Consider the following 24984-nt stretch of genomic DNA (forward strand, 5'->3'; position numbering starts at 1 on the left):
CATTAGTAACTCGTATATAAGATGACTCACTTCAGACATCTTTTTCCAAAGGAACTTGGAACTGCTTCAACTTAAATGGCCACACAACAAATACATTGGCCATTAGCACACATTGTTCTTTGGCACTATATATATATATATATATATATATATATATATATATATTATGGCAGAGATTACTGTGATTCCACAGATGCAGTGAACCTTAGATTTAGATATTTGTCCATCTTTTGTAATATAATCCATGATGTAATGTTAAATATTTACTCATAGTTTTTGTTATAGGATATTTTTAGTTTAGTTTGCATCATCTAGTAGTAAAATATAAGTGCCTCCCAAAAATATCTCATAGTTTTTGTTGACAAAATTAACATTTTGTCCAAAACAGGATGAATCAGGTAAAATCTGGGCCATCAGACACTTGATTTTGTGTTTTTTGTTTGATGCATTTCTATAATAATGTTGGTGACACGCTAACGATAAATTCATTTATTTTCAATAATTTTGCATTTCCTGGACTTCAGGAGCTGAGAAGTGTTAATGCAAGATTTCTGCATTAACCCAAACTCTCTGTGTCTTGAAAAGAATATCACAAATATCTCTTTTGGGATGACCTTTAATAATCATCTAGGTCTCAACAATGATGACGTGACGCTGCCCTACCTTAAAATTAGTTCGATTCGATTTGAATCTGGGAAATTTTGACAGTCAGAAATATTATAATTCAGATCAGTACATTTACATATTTTTGTATCTATTAAAAGGAAGCTGACACACGCAAGACTTTATCAAAGGTGTGAGCGTCACAGCAGAGGCCTTTGTGTCAAAGTAGCTGAAGATAAAACACAGAAAAACATGAAGGTGATTTTCCTGGCCTGGAATTTTATAAAAATAATCTGCAGTACATCAAAAACGAAAGAAAACCATTAATCAACACATGAACATTACCTCTGAAGTTACAGCGGTTTTATTAGAGACACGGCTAAGCGTTTTGCATTTTGCTTAATTTTAAAAAGTTTAAATTTGTTCAATATTGAACGGCAGAAATGAGGTTTTCTTTTCCGCGTTTCTGTAATCTGATTACTTTTTTCAAGTAACGAGTAAAGTAAGGGATTACTATTGCAAAACCGGTAATTAGATTACCGTTACTTTCCTGTAGGAACGCTGCGTTAATGCGTTACTAAAACCGTGATTTTTTTGCGAGAATGTCTCATGACAATGACGTAAGCGAATGCGACGTTCGTGACAACAGCTGTGTGCAGATCAACAATGGATCATATATCGAGTGCGGAGAGAGTATGAGCGTGCAGCATTTAAAGCGTGGAAGTACTGACCTTACTTTGAGTTTGATTCCATAAAAAGTGACAAAAACATTAACGTCCGTTGTGCGTGGGAAGAAAACTTATTTTTACAGTGAAAAAAACCCCTAAACAAGCACCGAGTGCGCTACCACGTAATGGGAAATTCACAGAGAAGCTGCCGTATCCTTCCACTGACCACTGCGGCACACCTGCACCAGAGCACACCTCCGTCTACCCTACTCCTGCTTTACAGGTGAAAATAGAGCAACAGGACCGCTGAGTCTTTGATTTTATTTATTTTCTGCTGTGTTTTACTTGCATCTTTTTGAAAGAGTGAGTGTAAACACAAAAAAATATTTTATTTTATGTGCTGGAATGTGCAGAAAATAGGTTTAAATGTTAAACTAATTTATTCAAGTCAGAGAATGTTGCATATAATTAAATTTTTGCTTGATGCATAAAGTTAAAAGATTAAAACTAATAAAACAAGTTAAAAAAAGAGACTTTTCCATTTGATTACATTTTGTATGATGGATTATGTAGAAAAAGTAGAATTGGGCTGAAAGATCTATCACTTTACCTATTCAGGTTGTAAATCGTGTTTTTAAAAGTAACTAAGTAACTAAGTAATTAATTACTTTTGAAAATAAGTAATCAGTAAAGTAACGGGATTACTTTTTTGGGGAAGTAATCAGTAATCAGTTACTGATTACTTTTTTCAAGTAACTTGACCAACACTGCTACCAGCCACGTGAAACATTTCCCAGTCCGCGTGATCAAAACAGTCCTGCAGCGTAGACTCCGACAAAACCAATATTAAAGATGAATGGGAAACCTGACCGAACTCTGTTTATTTTGAATTCATAAAGGCAGCCTATACTGTACACCTTTGACGAATGCTGTGCCAAACACCATATATTCCTTTCAACCTGAAATGACTTCAGAATGCTCCAGGTGGTGGACATGCTGTAAAGATTTCTGAGTTACCAGAGATTCAAGATAGGGCTGCTCGATTATAGCAAAAATGATAATCACGATTATTTTCACTGAAATTGAGATCTCGATTATTTGACGATATTTATTTAACCCTTTAAGACCTACTATAGAACCAAGTCCGCCAGAGCTTATATTATTTTTTTTACATGTTGTAGTGCCATTTGTGGGAGCATTTCAAGTTGCTATACAACTGTTATAGCCCATATTTTAATAATATGTATGCATTAAGTCCATAGTAACTACATTAATTGCAAAAAAGTGCAATAAACTACAAATAAATTGAAAATCGTTTTTTGTATTTTTTACATATATTTCTACTTGGAGAAATTTAAGAGGCTTATTTATGGGCAGAAATCTGTGCCATCAGAAACTGAATTTGAATAAGTTAAATTTGAATTTGAATTGCTCTGATTGAATCTGAATTGTAACTTGAATAAATGCTTTTGAAAACTGAATTTGAATTAGTCCAATTTGAAATTGAATTTATGGTTTGAAAATGATCATCACTAAACTGAAATTGAATTTTATATTTTGAAAATGAATTGATTTGCTTTGAAACTGCATTTTATCCTTTAAAAATTCAGCTCTCGAATAATTTCAGTTTCACTTCTCACCATTCAGTTTCAGTTCTACAGTATTTTAGCTTTATTTATGTCTTACACAGCATCCCAACTCTTTAGCTAACTTAATAACTTTAGCTAAAGTGAATAGTTAGTCTAATTCATTAGTGCAGCATTACTGGATCATCTCTGTTTGAAGTGATATAATATGATATACAACTATCACTGAAACAGCAAACTTTGTAAATAAGCAAACAACACTTCTCATTCTCTAAACGTTTGGCCACAGCTGTAGATTACACTATCAGTGCTTGTTCACTCTTGACAATAATTACATTTCAAAATTTACTTTGTGCATTTACAGGTAAACAATATCTAATATTTTATCTAAATGACTGCTTTATCTTTGAAAAGGGTGAAGAGCCTGAGGCCGGTGACAGTCCAGTTCTACTCTAAGTACATCCTTACAGTGGCTCACAGGACAAGGCCACATTCCTGTCCTGCCAGAAGAGAGGACAAACTTCAGAGTCTTCATGCAGTTCAACCACACCTGTCATATTCCGTATGACAGGGGTCTCAAACTCCAGTCCTCAAGGGCCAGTGTCATTCAACTTTGCCATGCCCTCGAGGACTGGAGTTTGAGACCCCTGCCGTATGGTGTTCATGCTGTTTTCTACCCCACAGTTACAGTATGTCTGACTGCCTGTTCAGCATATGCAAAAATATATGAGTTTAAGCATGTGATGACTAAGGCCTTCCATTATGGTGTTTGTCATCACATGTCACAGACATCTGGATGATCATTTGGAATAAATAAAATACTAAAAACTTGTTACTTCATCTTTTATCTTTTTTTCATATTATTATTATTGTTCTTATTTTACATTTTTCATTGTTAGGCATTGGGTTTATTTGTAGTAGTCCTTTCCAACTTCTTTCCCTCTTCCATGTCACTGTGTCAGCTTGTCAGCATCTATTTGGGTTTGGAAGTGGAACAGAAAGTAAGGAAATCCAAAGTGCCATTAAAACCAGGAGAGGTTCTTATATTTCAGAAGAAGGGATTAATTCAAAAGAAATTACCTCAATGCCATATTTTATTTAGGAACCCTAGAGAGCACTTTGCAAAATAACACATTCTTATAATTTCACCCTCAGATGAGCCAAGCTACGGCTGTCAGGGAAGGTGATGTAGGTACAGAGCATGTGAGAGTGGTTAAGTTAATGTCTCTTGTCTAGATGAAGGCACAAGAGGGATCAATGGCAAGGCGTAGAGATTCAGTATCTTCAGTCTTCAGTGGACACTCCATTTCTGGCACAAAACACCTGTAAAAGATGGTCGATTTAGGAGGTGACCCGACAACTTCAGCCTGTCAAACATAGTAATGGAGCAGTATGTTTAAAAAAAAAATCTAATTAAGCATGCACTCAGTACCCTAAGAATTATTATGGTAGTTAAACACAGTGATAGTTGTATATCATATTATATAACTTCAAACAGAGATGATCCAGTAATGCTGCACTAATGAATTAGACTAACTATTCACTTTAGCTAAAGTGAATAGTTAGCTAAAGAGTTGGGATGCTGTGTAAGACATAAATAAAGCTAAAACACAAAGGTTTGGACACTGTTTTGCATCTTTCCCTACTGTAGGGGTCTCTGCAAGCATACAGAGGGGGTACTCTGAGAGGGTACAAGATGGCAACTTTGGAATTCTACTAGAAACAGTCGATCATATTTGTTTGTCAAAGCTGAATTCAGGGCAAACTACGCTAAATTAGCGTTTTTAGCTAGCAGCTACAATAAGCATAAAAGTTACCTTACGGCTATCATTTGTTAACATGACGCTTGTTCTTATACACTTAATACATTTATTACCAACCTGAGAGTTTATCCGCTGGTCATTCGACATGACGAATGACTTCTGAAGTCTTAATTCAGCTCAAGACGCTGTAGATTCCCGTCGGTAACACTTTCGGTCCGCTAGTAAAACGTAGTTCTATTAATCTGCGCTTGAACCGGAACCGGATGTAAGTTCCAAAAAACTGAATTTTGGAACTGAAATTGAATCGTAGACCTGAAACTGAATAGTGAGAAGTGAAACTGAAATTATTCGAGAGCTGAATTTTTAAAGAATAAAATGCAGTTTCAAAGCAAATCAATTCACTTTCAAAATATAAAATTCAATTTCAATTTAGTGATGATCATTTTCAAACCATAAATTCAATTTCAAATTGGACTAATTCAAATTCAGTTTTCAAAAGCATTTATTCAAGTTACAATTCAGATTCAATCAGAGCAATTCAAATTCAAATTTAACTTATTCAAATTCAGTTTCTGATGGCACAGATTTCTGCCCATACTTATTCCTCAAAGCTTTAAATACAAAAAAGTTGCACAAATTAGTTTACAACAACAGGAAATTTATTTTGAGTGTCTTCATAGTTTTATTTTGGAGATACACCAATTTTTATATACACTGCAGGAAAAACAAAAAAACAATCCTATGATGCAAATTTGCAAAGAAAACAGCAGGTGCATCAAAATAAACTATTTCCAGCGGTGCAATTCGAGTTCTAAGCATCCCAGAAACTTTTCAGAAAAGTCAAACATTACTTATAAAAACTCCAGTATAGGTTTTTAAAGCCTACAAGTAAAAAACTACATTTCCGCGAAAATGACATCACTTCCGGTTTCGGCCAGGAAATGGCGGACATGTGATAGTTCGCGCTGACGTCTTTTTCAAAGTGGGAAGTGTTATGAACAGCTGATCGAATCGGCAAAGCGTGTTTCTGGAATATTATGTTTTGTTCCTGCAAGCGCTTTTTATGCAATTTTTGCAAAGCTATATGTGGAAGGAAACCGTGACTGAGGACAAGCTGATGGCATAAGATGTAAGTACAACTCCTCTGGTTTCATATGCAAAACAAATTATTGCGCTAGCTTACACGGTTCAGGTTCTACAGGGATTTAAAAATAGTTACGCAAAACGGAGCGTGCTGCTCTGACCGGATTTAAAGGGTTAACAATAACAATGTATTGAATAATGACTTTAAAAAATAATATAAAATAGTGTGCAACACCACTGAAGTTTTTTTTTTTTTACCTCTCTTTTCAACCAACGGCAGTCACTCTCCTCTCCAAATAACTTCTGCTTAGCTTTCCGAGCTTTCCGAGCTTCCCTCGGGTCCTCTTAATCAGCGGTCTCCAACCTTTTTTGCGCCACGAACCGGTTTATGGCCGACAATATTTTCAAGGACCGGCCTTTAAGGTGTGGAGGATAAATGAGGGAGGGGCTAATAATCGGCTCAGTCATTTTTAATGATCGTTGAAAGCCCAGATCGTAATCGTGATTAAAATTCGATTAATTGAGCAGCCCTAATTCAAGAGTATGACAATGTCTTTGTTTTAACTGCAATTTAGGGAGCAATTCCAGATAAGGAATTAGTGATGGCAGAAAAACTGCAAATAGGTATTAAACTGTTAAGTTTGTGTGCAGGTTGAAGGAACTCTGCATAACCCCAAAGCACTGACGAAAGCAACTACAAGGAGATTTTTGGTGCAGTACCTCTTTGTGACCAATTTCATCAGTAACCTACCAGCACAAGCAACCTACCTCAAACCCTCACCACAACTCCTAACCATACACAATTTCACCTAGCAACTGGTGGTTGCCAGGGGTCACTGATATTTTCAGATATTTCCAAAGTGGAATTAAGTACTTTGGATTCATTGTGCAAATCTGAAGGACCAAAGTCATCAACAATTTTCCATTTTTCTACAAAGTAGATGGTACATCTGATATCAATAACCAAAAACTCACAAAACAACTAAAACGGCCTCACTCTCTCATCTCTTGAACAAATCTCTCAGTTTAAAATAAGACTTTACTGATCATGGATAACAAACAAAACACAACAAAAGCATTTCTGTGTTCAATCAAGAGTTCAAACTACACATTGTATTGCTGTAGAAACATAGAAATCTGAGCAACAATCACCAAAACAAGAAAAAGGTTGAGTTGCATCCTCCATCCACCCATTGTCTTCTGCTTATCCAAATCAGGGTAATGCCTATATGCGTGAGATATGTACCCCACTGGGATCCTGAAGCATTTCCCAGTGGGAATATGTACACCCCTGAACAAATCACCAGCCTGTCACTGGTCTAACACAGAGAGACAGACAAAACATTCTCACTCAAATTCACGGTAATTTAGAGTCACCAATCAGTGTTGGGTAAGTTACTTTAAATTAGTAACTTAGTTACATTACTAGTTACTTCTATCAAAAGTAACTCGTTACTTCAAGTTACTCGTTACTTTCAGAGTAACTAGTTACTAGGGAAAGTAACTTTGGTTTTACTCAGAATTCTCTAGTTAATGTGTTGCTTCCGTAACTGGATACCCAGCAAGATTGCCAGTCTTCTAACTTGCTTACTTGCCACAAGTGCACTGTGCCACCTACCAATAGAAAGGAAAAAATAATGTGCACATTTCCACGAGAGAAATCCCACACCTGATTCTATCCTAGCCTGCTTTTTACATCCAACACAAAAACTGCAGTCGTGGTGCTTTCGATTGTACTCAGAACTCGGAAATTCTGCCTTCTGAATAGGAAGATGTAGGTAACACCAGACTGCAGATGAGCTGCATACAGGGCTGGACTGGGACAGAAAATTGGCCCGGGCATTTTGACTAGAGACCGGCCCACCATTATAGGAAAAATCATAAAGCCTTTGAATGAAAACAAACACTGTTGTGACAGTGATGTACACTGTTCTGATGGTATATATGTATCAATCTCTCAATTGTTTGTTGCAAGACTCAGATAATTATTTTTTTAAAAGTGAGACATTTTAAATGAGAATAAGAAAGTATTTCCTTGTGCCCCCCTTTCCCTTTTAATTCCCTACATGGACCCCTGGCAACACTTTGCTAGACCCTCCCCTGCACAGTTACCAGCTGTCAGCTACTTAGAAAAGGATCCTGGTGTTATTTGTCTCTCAGAAACAGTTCATAACTTATCTTCAACTCATTCATGTCACCTAAGAGGTAAACCTGTTTCTCCATCACCTGTTCAGCTCTGATGATTCAGTAAGGACATCTCCTGGTTTCATCTTCATGTTTCCCTCTCATCACATATCCAAACTGATATCATGACCAGCAGGTTTACAGCTGTGGCTCCAGCAAACATCAGCTGATACTAGAAATTAATATTAAATAAATTCTAACAACAGCTGATCAAACGTGCTGCTGTTGTTTACCGCGACATCCGCTGGTTTCCTCTTTCTGGTGCAAAGTGGGCGATAAATAAACAAGAGAGAAAAGACGATCAGCTGATCATTGATCAGTTTCATGATTGAAGTAGAAACAGGAGAGGGAGGGTGAGAGGATGAGAGAAGAAGAGGCAGATGTGCAGCGTAAACACAGAATAACTCCAGCTTTGTGTCTTTTTCATTGTAGCTGAAGTCCGGGACAAACTGTTCCTTTTCACCTCAATACAAAACGCCTAATTTCTCTGAATACAAGATGATTCTGTTTTTTACAGGACGGTTGGAAACTCTAATAATTAACCTTATGAACAAAATAAAGTTCAACATCAGTAACATAGCACCCACCCAGCTGTATAGAAACTCCGTCATGCTAGCTAGTACGCAGTACGGAAAAAGTCAGCATAACGAAAATAAACTCCACCTAAACTTGGTTCATATCTGACCCAGACGGACTGCAGGTTATAACTTCTTACCTGAAGTTCAGTTCACCTGACACTCTCGGACCAGCGGCCGCTTCGGGCCTCTCCTCTTGCCTCCCTTTTCCTTCATCCACCTGCTGGCCTCCACCACTTGCTAATGTTATTGAATCTGTGGAAGCTCCGTGATAGCCACCACACGAAGTAACGAATAACGAGCCTATTTAAATCCCAGTAACGAGTAACGCGTTCCTGGTTTTGGCATGATAACTAGTTACCGTGCTCGTTACCACAATAATAATGTAGTTACTGTAACGCGTTACTTAATAACGCGTTAGTCCCAACACTGTCACCAATTAACATAACTCTACTAACAGCTTGTTTTTGGCCTGTGGGAGGAAGCCAGTGTACCCACGCAGACACTGGGAGAACATGCACACGCCACACAGAAATGACCCGGCCAGCTGGTGAATTTGAACCCAGGATATTCTTGTTTTGAGGGAACAGTGCTAACCACCATGAAAACACCAGAAAAACTGCAAACAACCAAAACAAAAAACTAAATGAACTGCAGTTTGCTCTATACTGTCAAACTAAAGTTATGGGTAACACTTTATAACACGACCCAAAAATGGGGCACAAGTACTCGGTGCTTACATGCATTTTGCGAGAACTAGTCAGGTTTTTGCAGGAAACAGTGAAACAAGTACACAGTAAGTACCATGTACTTTCTGGGATGCAAGCTATAATATGGAGTCACCTGCAAGACCAGTGAAACAATGAAAAGATTACACTGTAGCACCCACAACTAAGGCACAAGTAGTCTGTAATTACATATAATTTCGTGTAGTAAGTTTTGTAGAGGAAACAATAAAATAATAACATATAATTAAACTAAGTAATTTTAAGTACTGGGTTATTTCATGGTAAATTTCTGAAAAAACAAACAAACCAATATTTCCCCATCTTACATCCTATGTACCCTGTACTTCCCTGGAAATTGCATGCAAGTTCAGGGTACTTGCACCTTAGTCACTCCATAACACGACCTGCGCCCCAGAAAGTACAGGGAACTTACAGTGTGCTTCTTTCATAGTTTCCTGCAAAAACCTGACTTGTTGCCTGCAAATTACACGTAAGTGCAGGGTACTTATACTTTAGTCACTCCATAAAACGACTGGCACCCCAGGAAGAACAGCGAACCTATAGTGTACTTGTTCCATTGTTTCCGTTGGTTCCATGGTTGTGTTATAAAGTGTTACGTGGCAATCTCCAGGACCGTGGGCTCAATTGTGTTTGAATTATTATCCAAGGGTTAAGCAAATCTGAGCTATCTCAGAATGAATAAAAAAGAAAATCTCTGCTCAAGACAGACAATTTCAAAAGCGCTGGGAAATTGAATACTTTAAACACTGCCCAGTGTGTCTCATTTGCTATTAGACCTTTCTGAATTTGATGGTGTGCCATGTTCACAGGTTTGCAGTCTAAGCAGATTCTATAAAGCAAAGAAGAACTCGCCGTGTGAGAGAAAATCTGTTATGCGACAGGCTTTTATGTTTCCCAATTTACTGCACATAGATGCAATACACAACATGATTATGCATGATGCCGTGAAAGCTTTGAATGTGAAAGCAGTTTCCAGGAATGCCAAATGCAATGTCAAAAACTTTACTCAGCTTCCATTTTGTCAGCCTGTGGCAAATGTGCACACCATCCCAACTCTCCCCTCAAGGTTGAGGAATTCAATTTTTAAATTTTTTACACATTCATTTGCAGTTGATGTGTAGAGTCTGCAAGCGTACTGACAGGAAGAGCTGAATGAATTACATTTCAGAGCCAGAGCCTTCTTCTTTCATCCCCCTGCATGATGCCACAGCTCTTCCCGTGCAGAGACTAATTGTGGGAACAAATGTTTTCTGTGATAAGGATCAGAAGAATCTTTTTATAGGTCCAGCTGCAAAAGACAAAAACACCTTCTGAACAGGATTTCAAGGATAAATGCACTTGCAGTGAAAGAACGTGGTAAAAGTATAGCACCAAAATAAGAGCCAGTGTCACTAAGAATACTGACAAATACTGTAGATAACTTAAATGTTTTCTTAAATGAAAATAACTCAACAGCAACCAGAGAATCATCAATATGTAATCAGTTTAAGAACCCATTTTAGGCTCTTTTAAAGGTGTGGTATTTTATTTTGTGCGTGGACTATCCTATGCTTTAATGTTCAAAAAACATTTTTTATAATGCACATTCAAGGTTTTTTTTTTGTCCTTTTAGGGAATGACTACATAAGCAAACAAGAGAGATTTGCATGTTGTAAAGGTGTTTAATAGAGAATGGAAGGATAATTTCAACATAGTATGCCTTATCTGGAATATCTGACAAAGCATCAACACATTTTAAGCAAAAACATGAGGTTAAAAATCACAGTTAAGGGAAAAAAAGAAAAACGCTCAGTGATCTGCTAAATGTCTAACTTAGATAAATGGAGACTGTTGTGTTCACGCTGCCAGCCAACCACAGACCATTAGAAATTCTTTATTCCCTCAAAGAGGAAACAAATATTTTAAATTTGCCTTCTACTCAATGCAAATGCTGCATTTTATGCTTACAAAATAATCAGTAAAATCATTAAAGAATTTTTTTTAACAGCACACTACTGCAAACTTAAGATCTGATGAAGTTATGATGGATTCAAAAGCCCACAAATACCATCCCAAAATGATGCTGTCTGCTTTTCCTTTGACTCACACAGTCCCATGCGAAATGTGTTTTCCAAATGTAGCTACTAAAAAGATATATATGCATATGCGCCTCAAATGATCGACAGATGTTAAATTAAGTGTAACCTTGGGCCTTGAAGTAGAAGTTGTTGTGAATAAATAAAAAATGTTCGACAGCTGATCCTTCCTGGGTGGGCAAAATGAAAATGTGTTACATGGTGGCATAGAAAAGCCACTGAAGATAAGGCTGAATTGCCAGCAAAGTACGTCAGTAAGTTCAGGTGCTGTGGGTTTTGTGATTTTGCAGATCGTATTAGCATAAAAAAAAGCCATAAAACACAGTAAAGGAAGGGCAAAATCTAATAAAGCTCTTTCAAGACGGTGCATGTAAATCTCTAGGCCTTTCTTCCCAGTTTCTATATGAGGCTTTCTCTCTGCAGCTGCTGTTGTAAATCCACAACTGGAGCCAAAGTCCAGCTGCCACTATGAGAAGCCCAATCATATCTCTCCTATCTCCTGAATTTGTCTTGCAAGCTTAGTGGCGTTCGACAAACCGTGGCTTCCTCATTTGTTTTCTCTGAAAAGAAGTGACAAGTTATAAATGTTTCCTCGGTCCAGCAGTGATAACTTGCCATGGTGTGTCACGAGTGTCAGAAACAAAACAAAACAGAAATGAGGTTTGTTGGTTCAGGGGAAAATATAAAATCCAAACAATAGCATGTCATTTTGAATGAGGTGTGAGTGCATTTTAGAATAGCAGTGCACCCAAGTCAAGTAATATATATGTCTAAAAGGTCTTCAGAAGATTGTAATAAATTCTCATTTCTGCATCCATATTTCCTTTGGTCAGTGCAGCAAAATTAATGCCATGGCAACAGGCATTAATATTATGCATATTAATACATTATTCTTTCTGATTTAAACAGAAATGCTAATAGCAGTCAACATTTCTATCCACATACAAGAGTTGAATGTAATGTTGTATTGTTAGCACATTACATTTTTTGGCAACACTTTTACATAATGCATTTAAGTAATAAATAATAATATTGCAATTACAATTATGCTGTGAATTCCATTGTGAATGTGCTTTTATCTGCACAAGAAGCTGTTAGAAAGAAAAAGTACATTAAAAATGCTTTTTTGTTTCTCTCAAACAGCTGATTTTAGTTTGTTTGCAAGGAGGGGTAAAATACTGACATTCTACAATGTTTGGGAAGAGTAATATGCATATTACCTTTATTTCTATTGCATGAAAGGACACAAATGTGAGGTTAAAGTGCGAGTAGCACAAATGCAGGAAAATTATGCTACCTTCACCAAAGAATTACAGTGGCGATCGCTCTGAAGTGTCTTTACGCTGGTTTTAAGAATTTCTGTCAGCTTTATGCTCACTACAGAAGAGATATTGTTTTTGTGGGACTGTAGACTAAGGGGGGGAAATGGTGTTTGGTATCCTGCCCAGGAATACTTTAGGACATGGAGTGGATGAGTCAGGGATTGATCCGCCAACCTTCTAATTTTCGTCTTATTTTTTTTTTAAAAAAGGTGAATGACATGCTGTCGAGCATGTACATTAAAACATCATTTAAAAACTACATTTTGCATGTAGTTCAACAACCATGTGTGGTGCTGTGGAGGCACTTAATTTTTCATTTTAATTTTGTTCCTTTTTACTGGGTCTTTGATGTCAAACATTAATATATAACATATTTGGCAGCTAAAGAGCAAAGTGAGTCTCAGTGGACTTGCCGAAAAAGATAAAAGAAAAATAGTTGTTGAACTTGTACCAATGGAGCCATAAACATGACGAATGCTCAGGTTGTCCTCTGTCTGCTTCAGGTGTAAATATGTAACAGATTGTAAATTTACCTCAGCTGTATTAATACTAAGTGAGTGCTGCGTTTACGGCACATTTTTATTCTTTTGCTGCCCCAAGTTGTCAAAAACACTGTGGGTTTTGCACTTCAACAAGATGCTCCTAATGTTAATGGAGGAGCTACACAGTAAGAGCACGCACACTGCTAGAAGATTGTTTGCTAGTTAGCAATCATATGAAACTGTGTTGACCTAATAAGTCAATATGTTTAAATAATTAGTCTTTAGTTTTTGTTATTGTCATTTTGTACAAAAGGTAATATGAACACACTTCACCGAAGCTATAATAATTTTGTGTCTTGTGCACATTCTACAGGTCAGCTGTTACGCACAAATTTCAGATTTGTAGATAGGAGTAGTCTGAGATAAAACCATCCTGGAGTCTGCACTCCACCCAAGTTGTCAGATTTACTGAGAGAATAGCTGCCTCATCCCAAAAGTCCACACACAGTCCACATTTATTTTTAACAGAAGAGTTTGCCTATAAGTCAAAAATGTTAATTCTTCTGCAGCTGCCTCTCATTGATCTGAATTATCGTTCTGTTTCCAGAATGAAACGTGTAAAACCTGTATTTAGCCTGTATTATTTTACTCACTAATTTGTGTTGCATTTTGTCGATTGCATCGGTCATTACTGAAATGATCTGATTAGTAAACTCAACTGCTCCCCTGCGAAACTGTAAACTCCCATCTGTGCGTTTTTGTGATTGTGGCATCAACCTGCCCTGATTAATAAAAAGAGTGTGATTAACAGACAATAAAAAAACTTGCTGCTTGTAGCCATGAAGCACAACAACAAAGACCATTGGAGTGGTAGCTAATGGGAAGGAAACTGAGTATTAATCATTTCCACAACGGCTATGTACAGCTTTACATCAAAAGGATGAAAGAGGTAATTAAGAGAATCTCATGTTGGAGTATTTACTGAATCAGAAATGGATCGATCTCATGCTTTAGGAAACCCATTTGGATGCTAAACTTCAGTAAAACATTATTTAAATCCAGAGAGCCAGTCACCCATTTACCAGAGCTGCTCCATGCTGTAAATCAGTTTGATGTTTCATAACAGAGTCTATAGTGTGTTTGGCAAAGAGCTGTTGTTCCCCTTTTCCTTCTGTGAAATGCACTAATTTATCATTTATTGGTGACTGTAATGTGTTTGATCTGATTCCCCTCTCGAAGTTAAAAGCTTCCAGAGCTTAAAAGGTTTTTGCAAGAGAACTATGAAAAGAAATCACATGGTGTTTCCCACTATTTTTGGTCTACATGCATAAAAGCATGCCCCAATGAAGAACATATTTCTCTTTAATTGCAACAGTGTACAACCTGTGCGTCCATCAGCTGTGGCACTATAAGACCTCGTTGGTAAAAGCACACAATATGCTAAAGTCACAAATAAGGCAACACAAATCTACACTTTATCAACAGTTGTGAGAATGACCTTTAGAGATACACAAATCATATTATAACTTCAAAGGCTTGATCAAGAGTCATGAATCATTTATAAGCCCTCGCCATTCTACATAAATGATGCCAGAAAATGTGCAGCAGTCATCTGTGTGCGCCAGACTCAAATCCAATCCTATTCCAGAATACATATGAATAAGTCTGCAATAAAATGTGTTAATAGATGCAAACTGCCTACAGCTTTTTGTTGCTGAAGCCACAAAGCTTTAGGCATCATGAGATGAGAAATATTTAATTTTGATTTTCCATAGCGACAATGCCCTGCATTACCAAGTACAGCAAAGGGGATGTTTTGAGTAATTAAACAACCAAAGTGAAAGTTGGCTAATGATAAAAAAAACACTGTACAATTATATCCCTCAGAGGAATGCCATAACTTTAAGCAAGCAAAACTATTTCATTGACCTCTGAGTCTTTTTATTGATTGATGAGTGGATTTAGAACAAATTAAAATTCAGCTCTCATCTCCCTTTTAATAACAAAGATGTGTGTTTTGGTTATGCTCTTTCTGCATTCTGACTTTATTAGTGAAGACATTTTATTCAAAGGCTCCTTTTTGGCACAGTGAATGGATTTATTTGCATTCTTTGGTCTTACACAACTTAATCAGAAGCAAACTAAAAGGATGCGAGGCTGGAGCAAAGCTGTTTTCAGTGTTGCTATCTCAGGGAGCACATTCACCTCTGAACCCAATTACTTTATCAAAACGCTTATTGAGGTTTGATCAGGGAAATAGTAAATGCATGACAGAGCAAAGTTACAAGGATTTTAATTCTGTGCTTGTTGAAAACAAATTTTAAACGGACCTGAAACATAATGTGTGGTCAGCTCAGCAGAAAACCATATTTATGTGTAATGTAAGCATCTTTATTACTGAAGGTTCATTTGGCAGCCATAACATTGATCTCAAAATGTGAAAAATGTGGGTTTAATACAGAGTGACTGTGAGAATTCAAGCTTCATGTGCCCAGCTGTCTCCCATAAGATGAATGGCAGGGCCACTGTCTCGAGTGAGCTCTTCATACTTTGATCTGATTATGTCAGGTATTTTGTGTAAAACAAAACAATATGCTTCCTCATAATCTGAACTGCAAGACAGTCTTTATGAGAATTTGTTCATCACCCAGCTTGTTTACAGTGGTGGAAATGCAAGAAGAGCTGACAGCACAGTGATATCACAAAACATTACCTGCATTATTATCTTTGTGCTATAATGTGGCAATTTTCCGATACTTTTAAATCTAAAACAGGGGAAAAGTCAGAATTATGTATTTTTTCACTGCTTTAATGAAATTCTATGTTATTATAAATAAGTTATAAATAGCTACAAAAAGTCACGACATATTTCAAAATGGTGAGGAAATATATTTAAATGGCTCACGTACTGATAACATATCTCAAAAGAACGAGTGCAAACCTCTGCCAACGCAGCTCACACGCTGGGCAGCATTTACTTTTTCAGGGAATAGTATTGTATTTTTTTTATATTTTCTTTTTGTTGTTTTTGTTCAAAATGTAGACTTGTTCTTTCAGTCACTACCCAAGGCTCATTTTCTAGACTGTGCAGTGTACGTGTAAGAATTGATGACCCACCATTTTAACAGTTTAGTGGTTCAACCTTTACTTGTATGGAGGGCAAACTAATGTCTGCTGATTGTAAACCTCTGAAGCCTTTCACATCAATATTTTAAGGTCAACATTTTAATTGGGTCCTCTGTAATATTTCGAGCAACAGTCTGTTTGCTGTTTATATTTGCAGAGGAGTAATCACTAATGTAACGTGCCTTTTGAAAGGACGTATCTAATTAAATGTATTGTATATAATAATGCACAAAAAAAAAAGTCTTGAAAACAGTCAAGCCATTTTACACAGATAACTTTCTCACTCTATTTATTATTTAGCAGCTTCCCTAAACTTTCCACCTAAAGAGCATCAGGATATAATGTTTATCAAATGCATACACAAACAGTTTATAGTCCTATAAGGTTGTGGTAATAAATGGCCAGAGTGCATTGAAAAAAAAATTGTAATGACTGCTGGTTTACGTGTTTGTACAACTCCTCTTTGAATCCACCTGCATATACACAATGAGAACACACTGGCTATATTTCTGTGAATAACAGTTTCTCCTCATGTCCAAACGCTCAACACAAATGACAAAAAATGAACGAAAAGGTGAAAACAAAACCCGAGTGCAAGTAAAAAAAAGCTTAGCTACCAGGTTTTACTTTTAAATAGGGGATCCACATAATGTTTGTACATGCACAACACAATTAAGTTGTATTCAGTTTTATTTCTATAGTGCCAAATCAGAACAATACTCAAGAATATATCTAACAATTTATATGTATTTTCATATTGATGGTTATTCATTAACCATTTAAAACCCCAACAATCAGACAACCTCTACAAGCAAGTACTCTTATTTTTAAAAACTTTAGAAGCAACAAGTAAGCCTGTGTGGTGTGAATGAGTCCACGGGTCACAGTTTTGAGCCATTTTTTATTGACTTGCATCACACCACACCACAACAACCCCCGAGTCCCCGTGTTTTAACACAGCGGGTGTGACTGTGGATTCCGTGCAGACGCACCTGCACGGCACCGCAAACCACGCCCCACCACAGCCTGGAGTCCAAAAGTGAAGTTTTCCTTATTCAGGTGATGCGGTACTATGAGATAAGATAAATATTCGAGACCTTGTATGTGCGGAGAAGGATTTTGAATCAGATTGTGGATTTAACAGAGAGGCATTTGTGCTTACATTCATCAGTAAATATTATTAATTACAATGATTAAGTAAAAAGTGCTCTCTGCTTAGGTGTTTAGGGTTGAAAAAAACCCAAAACATTTAAGTGCCAGAAATATTTTCTTTTTGATTCATATATTTTTCCTTCAGATCAGAGATCAGAAAATCATTAGATGTGTTACATTGTTAGCAGCTAATGTAGCCTCAAGCAGGTATGAGGCTCGGACAGCAAAGGTCTGCTAATGTTTCCTTTTATACACAGTAAAACTTACACCCTGTTTTCAACTCATCAGATCTGACTTGGCATCAAAGATCACAAAAATCACAGCGTTAAATGTTAACTGAACTGGATTTTGTTGTGTTTGACACCGATGTGCCCATCTGGCCAACTCTTCCCTACTTTTTAATAACACTTAAACTCCCGGAGAGCAGCCATCCGTGCTTCTACAGTACAGCAGGTCAAAGATAAATGGTGTTATGATAAGTGAGAAAAGAAGTGTAATAATCAGAGCTGCTTGCTGTTTACAAGCTCTGGTTAAACTAGTCATCTGTTCATAGCCAGTCATTCTGTTCAACAGAACGTTTATACTGATGCATCTTTCACAGGCAAGTTTATAGACACACAATTTCCTTTGACCACATGAGATGGATTATAATTTTTGAGAAAATTTAAATGGGAGCTAAAATACATGTTTAAAATAAAGATCTTTCCTACTGTTGTTTGTTTTATTTTCAAGGTAGAATCTTGAAAATAAAGGTTGTGCTAGAGACACAACTTCACTCCAACAACTTGATATCTGAGCGGACAGAGCTGTGTCACTTCGAATCAAATAGGGGGCATCTCAGCCAGTCATCAGTTCAGAAAATAATCCCTCCTGTGTATCCATGCATGAAATGGACCACTCATCCATGCATTAAAGGTTTCTATCTGACATTGACAGTGTGTACCTAGTTGATTATGTAGTCACATATGAGTTCAGTGTCCACGTCATTTTTGATTTTCAGTGCTCACAATGGGGGGAGTGCAGAGGTCTCTAGATCATCTTAGTGTGGCAACAACACTAGGAAGAGTTGCTGGATGCATGCATTACAGTGCATCACAAGGATAAGGTAAATATCTGTCTATCTAGACGAACACACACATATACACAAGATTCAGTCCCAAATCTTTCTTTATGTAATGTATAAAGGTACAGAGTATCTATTCTTTTATCATTCACTAATGCACTGTATCTGTCTGTCTTTTGTAATCTTTATGACAACTCGAAGTGTTATTAATGTGAACCAACAGGTTGAAACTCAAGACAGATAGAGTTCATTTCAGTGAATTAAATTTCATTTCATTCATCCATTTGCTTCCGCTTATCCTTTTTCAGGGTCTTTGGACTATGGGAGGACGCAGAAGGCCAGAGGACCCAGCGAGAAAATGACTCCAGCCCCAGACACCTGCCTGATGAATTGAACTCAGGACGTTCTTGCTATGAGGCAACAGTGCTAACCACCGTGCCACTGTGCTGTCTGGTTTCATTCCATTCAAAGGAAATAGTTCAAAATAAATTTTGTGTATGATCAACACAAATCATCCTGCATATTGGTCATTATAATCCAGGAGAAGTGGTGAAATATGTTTTTGACCCACAGACAGCCCTAGGGGATTGGTAGGTGTGGATGGCGCGGTTCATCTATGTAAATTGTACCTATAGGGATGCAAATGTGCCTTCATTTCAGTCTAACTGTGTCCCTGCACACTACACAGAAGATATTTCATATTAGGTGCTCTTCTAAACTATTTAGCTTTAAGTGGAAGTAGGTCCTCTCCAAAAAAGAGAATGTGCTGCATGATTGTTTTTTATTTAACATGGAGGATCGCTAAAATTGCACTTGTGAGATTATTTAAAGACTGCTTCAATAATAAACACAATGCTATGACACTGTGAATAACATTTTTATGTATATACATTTATACATATATTGGAAGACAAGACAAGATTTTGAAACATATGCTGCTGTGATACATGCAGGTAAAAACTGACAAATTCAAATTCAAGGAAATGGAATAGATAACTACAAGGGAAAAATGCTAATCAAATTTACAAGGGTTCAGCTGAAACATCTGTTAGGAGTAATAAGGCCATAACAGAGATAACAGACTTTAGTTGTACAGTACTGTACTGTACTTTAATGACTCCTATATGCTATGTTGCACTAATGGATGAACATGCTTTTTTTTTATCTGAAAAAGAAGCACAACTCTATCTTCTTTTTATTTTGTTGCCCTTAAAACATATGAGTGAAATGGCAAGATGAGAAGCCTGGGGAGATTTTTGACAAAGACTCAGAGCAGAGCTAATGGGCCATTAAGCAGAAAAGGCTACTTTTGATGTGACTGAAGGAGGAAGGAGAGAAACATGCAAGTGCCGCGGAGAACAGAAGCATAAGAGAGAGAAAGGAGAAGGTGAAAACAATACCGCAGAGCAATCATTTCCTCAACATCCTCTGCTTATGGATCAGGTTCACAGTACAAAGGGTGACTAGGATCTCTGCTGACACTCCATGTGTTTAAAATCTTGTTATCTGCTCTACAGTTTTGATATGCTGATGAGCTTTCACTGAGCTCATGCACGTTTTGAGTAGTAGAGTTGTGTTCCTGAAGTGACACTGTTTAAAACGGTTTTGTAAAAAGCCTTGATAATTTTGTAATTATCATAGCCATATTAACACCCAAGTATGGCACATATTAACACTAGCGTTGTACCAAGAGTGAGTTAACTCGTGTGTAAGAAACACTGGCACATGTAGGCCAGTATATGTATTTTTAAGTCTATTAGAGGCTTGATAGTGTTGTGGAAGTTTTCCATTTAAATAAAGCCTGCAGATGAGCGGTGAGCGGTAGCTAACATTCTTTAATCAAAACACACAAAGAGCAGACAACCAAGCTTGTGGAGAGCCTACATGACCACGGGGAAGACGGTCAGCAGAGTCTCCCTGAGCCTAGCATGGCTCTCAGTTAAATACCTTCTTCAGGAACAAAAGGCAGTACACATACCTTAAATCAACCAGTCATTTTAGTAAAAACTAGACAAAAAAACTATCTGAGCTCATATCCTTTTAATGAATGAAAGATGTTAATTATGAACAGATGACAAGTTAAATAAAAAATAGATATTAAGTGAAGTAATGATGTAAATATAGGTGTGGCTTCAGTGTACACCGAATAAATATGACTTATTAAGAGATTTAGTATTGGTTTATTTACTCCAACTAATACTTTTAAAACTCTGATCTCACCTTAGCCTCCCAATACAATATAATTTCTCTGCCTCTATATGTCTGCCTTCCAGCTATGATATAAACCAACTTTATCATCAAGAATCCACCCTTTCTGAGCATTAGGAAGCCAGGAGTATGCCATTTATTGGCATTTTCTTTCATCTTGAGCCTGCATTCCAGACCTTTGATGAGATCTTGACCACACGCAGCTGACATTTACCTGCTTACCTTCATTCACCTGCATTACTGATTTTAGAAATAGATCACCCATTTTTTGTTTGTTTGGGGTTTCTTTCCCCCCAAAATTGTAAATTAATATGTCATTTGAAAAATAAACCAACCTATCAAAAACCCATTATACTGTGAGTCACAATGGTGCTGACTTATCTCTGAGATTACACTGGATTTTTTTCCTTAGAAAAGCTTTTTCATAGCATGTTTGACTTAGTCATATCTAATCACATGGAATGAAATCACATGTGGAACAATACAAGAAAAAGGGAGAGAGGGTGCACGAAATATATTTTAAGCAGGGAGGTGAGAGAAGAGCAAAGGCGTGCATCACTGACAGGAAAGGGAAAGATGATAGATTGAACATGAGAAGATAATGAGGAATGAAATACTGTTCAACAAAATGTCATCTCTCAGACATTGGTCAGGGGAGCATTGCTGCCATTTCTCTGAGATTGTTACTATAGATGAATTTCACCTACAAAGACATCAATTCCTTGGTACAGCATTTCATGGATTTTGCAGTGATACAGGCAGCCTTTGAAAAACTGAGCTTTGAAAGCAGGTGTCAGCTCCAATGATGCCCGCTTTGGCATCGTGATGAAGGTTCAATGGGACTGGAGCTCACATGTGTATCCTCAGATCAAGACCGTTTGCTATGAACATTTCTCATTAATGCAGGTATTCAGCTCTCAAAGGTAAAAAATAAATAAATAAATAAAGCATGTCTGTGGTTTTGTCGTCTTCCTTCACAGCTGCTTATGGTAAAAATTGGTCAGCCTAAACATACAGATAAACCTGCCTCAGTTAAGGTGTTTCAAACGTGACTTGGGTTTTCCAGAATACAGCAGAAAAGTTTTTCCATATCTTTGAGAGGCTAAAAAGTACCATTTTTGATCTGAAATGGTAGGTCCTGAAGCTAGTTTTTAAAGGCCAGCTAATGCTTTAGGTCAGCAAGAGGTGCAACAAGCCATCAATTATAGGTAGTAAAAGGAGTTATTTGAGCTATTCCCTTGGGTGACTTTGAAAATCTAACAACACTTTGTACACACAAGACAAAGTCATCTTGAGGTTGAGGAAGGCGCACAGACAGTTTTTAAAAGCTAAGATGTTTGATTTTTAAGAGATCATAGCAGAGGTCAAATAACTGTAGCCTGCGGTGGGCCTCTCCACTTATAAAGAGGAAGAAATTACAAGCAAAAATCACTGTCTGACTTCTGAATAAACTGTGGTGCTTCACAAACAGTGTGGAATAACAAGAATAAATACAACGTACTAACATGTCATGTCCTTGTAATATTGTTTATGCCTTTCACCACAAACCTTTTGCAGTACCTTGTAATCTTTGAAAATACGTAACATGAATACTTAATTTGCAATTAAACGTCAAGCAAGGCACTCTAAATGCAACTTTTGCTTTTACATTCACAATGAACTAAGTAGCCACAACATCAAAATTCCTCACAGGTGACATGAATAACACTCGGATAAACTTATTCAAATTAAGTACCCTGGCATTCTCTAACTGCAGAGCCTCTTGAAGCAGGACAGTGTGTCCAACCACACTGCAAAATGTATTCAGAAACAACACAAAGAACAAAATGAAAAAGACCAAAGCCAAATTATATTTTAACTCCTACTAAAAATCCTTAAATTGTCAGAATGCCTTCCTGGAATTTATGTTATAAAGTGAAGCTGACAGAAGTGAGCAAATCCTGTGTATTGATTCAGAACATCTGATTGATACCACTACAGTAGCGATATCAGTATGTGTGCTTATTACGCCATATTTCTTCACATGCATTTTTGTAATTTCATATGAAAAAAAACCAATACAATCATAAACTAATTATACTGCATTGATTACACTGATTAGGAGATGGATCAGGCTCAGAGAGGAGTTTGTTCTTTGAGCACTACTCTTACAAGGTGGTGCTTAAGGAACCAACGTTTACAGACACAATCTTAACAAAGCCTTCAATAAAGACATTCCGCAAATTTGAACATTTACCAGTTCAAATTAGTTCAATCTGCATGTTACACAAATTACAAAAAAAAAAAAAAGTGTGTATACTGACACACATTCTCTCTTGTTATCGTTTTGTGACACAATCTTTAATGGAATTGTAAGATTTCTTTTAGAAATGTATGCATAGGTATACGGTTTGTTATAGACAAACGGATGGATGACTCGATAGCAGTGTTGGTCAAGTTACTTGAAAATAGTAATTACTTACTAATTACTTATTACTTCTCCAAGAAAGTAATCCTATTACTTTACTTGTTTTCAAAGGTAATTAGTTACTTTCTTACTTAATTACTTTTAAAAACATGATACACAACCTGAATAGGTAATAAAGCAATAGACTTTTCAGCCCAATTCTATTTTTTATGAATAATCCATCAAATAAAATCGCCATCACTCCTAAAACTTCCCCTCTTCCCTAAACAACTAAATGTTGTGTTGCCATATCATTTTTGATTCGTCGACATGGTGTATTTTTCCACCAACACGAAAGTGCTGTTTTTTTTGCTTTGTTTTTTTATTGTTGGTCATAAGCAGAGAGTGCTTGCTAGCGCTGTCCCCAGACATTAAACGTGATGAAACTATTCACGAAAAAACGCTGCATATATATTGTTTATCATGACTCTGGTTTTACGTGGCCAATCAACACAATTTAAAAACTGGTATATGTCACCTTGTTGCTTTGTCATCTTGAAGTGGTCATGTGATTAGCTTATCACAACTACTTTATTCTTCCTCAGTCAAACAGCAGCACTCATGTGATTGTTTTGCCACCTAGCTACAGGTGTTGTGCCAAAAAACGATCGTCTGCCAGAAAGTGATTGCCACCCGCGGGAACGCGCGCAGCTGCTTAAACATGTAGCGCCCAGATTACTTACAGCTACTTCCATGCAACTGATATAAGATGCGATAAGCTGAACACAGCTTCAACCGTCTGTTTGTTGAAAAATAGTAACGCAGCCGCACCGCATTTTCTTGTTAGTAACGGTAACAGCGTTGTAACGATAGAAATAGTAATTAATTAGATTATTCGTTTCTGAAAAAAGTAACGCATGTAAGTAAGGCGTTACTTGTGACGAAGTTATTTCCATCACTGGTAGTAATGCAGCATGCTTACAGGAAAGTAAAAGTAATCTAATTACTTTTTTGCAAGTGTAATACCTTACTTTACCCTTTACTCGTACTTGAAAAAACGAAATCGGATTATGCGTTATGTCCCATCTCTTAAAATGTGCATAACATTAGTATATTGTTATAGAATATTGTTGAAGGGACATATAGATTAATGGAAAATGTTGAATGGATGGAGCAGAAAGGGAAATAAAGCATCCAGTGTAAATACCGTGAGGCTGCTTTGGCTTTTGTCTCATTTGTCTACCAATCAGAAGGTTGATGCATCCATTCCTGACTCCTCCAGACTGCATATCATCGTATCTGTGAGGAAGACAGTGAATGTGTGTGAATACAACTTACAGTTGAAAGCACTTACTCAGCTTGAGTAGAAATGTGTTATATAAGAAACAGCCCCCTTACCATTTACATGTAAGTATAACAAGGCTAAAAGATTTATAGAGAAATGGATGTATGAAATAGAAATGTTTTGGAAAATTGCTGAATTTAACAGACACTTAATTAATAGATGCTGAGAAAATGGATCAATCAATAGATGTAAAAGGATATAAACATAACTATATAATAAATACAGGGAATATGGATGGATTTGACTGCTACAGAAAATTATTGAATTCACAGACGCATAAAGCTGCATTTATACATGGAAACAGTTTTGGAACAAATGTGGTGATCTATCACTCAATTTTTTATTAAATCTGTCCTACACGCACACTGTCCTACTCAAGACATCTTAATAGACACAAAGCACTGATCAGTGTTTTTCCTTAAGCCATTCACTTCAACGTAACACAAGATGCAGATGAACAGGCAAACAGTTCATTATTTTTAATCCTTCATCTTACTTTTTGGGGAAATCGTGTTTGCTGAACAATGAAATACATATTAGCACCCAGAAAATGGATGTGGTGATTGACAGGATTATATTTAAACAAAGACAGTGGTTAATCACTTCTCTCTGCA

The sequence above is a fragment of the Diplotaxodon limnothrissa genome, linkage group LG22, assembly GCF_057381915.1.
Source record: "Diplotaxodon limnothrissa isolate DT_005_m linkage group LG22, D_limnothrissa_male_GT1.1, whole genome shotgun sequence".
Classification (NCBI taxonomy): Eukaryota; Metazoa; Chordata; class Actinopteri; order Cichliformes; family Cichlidae; genus Diplotaxodon; species Diplotaxodon limnothrissa.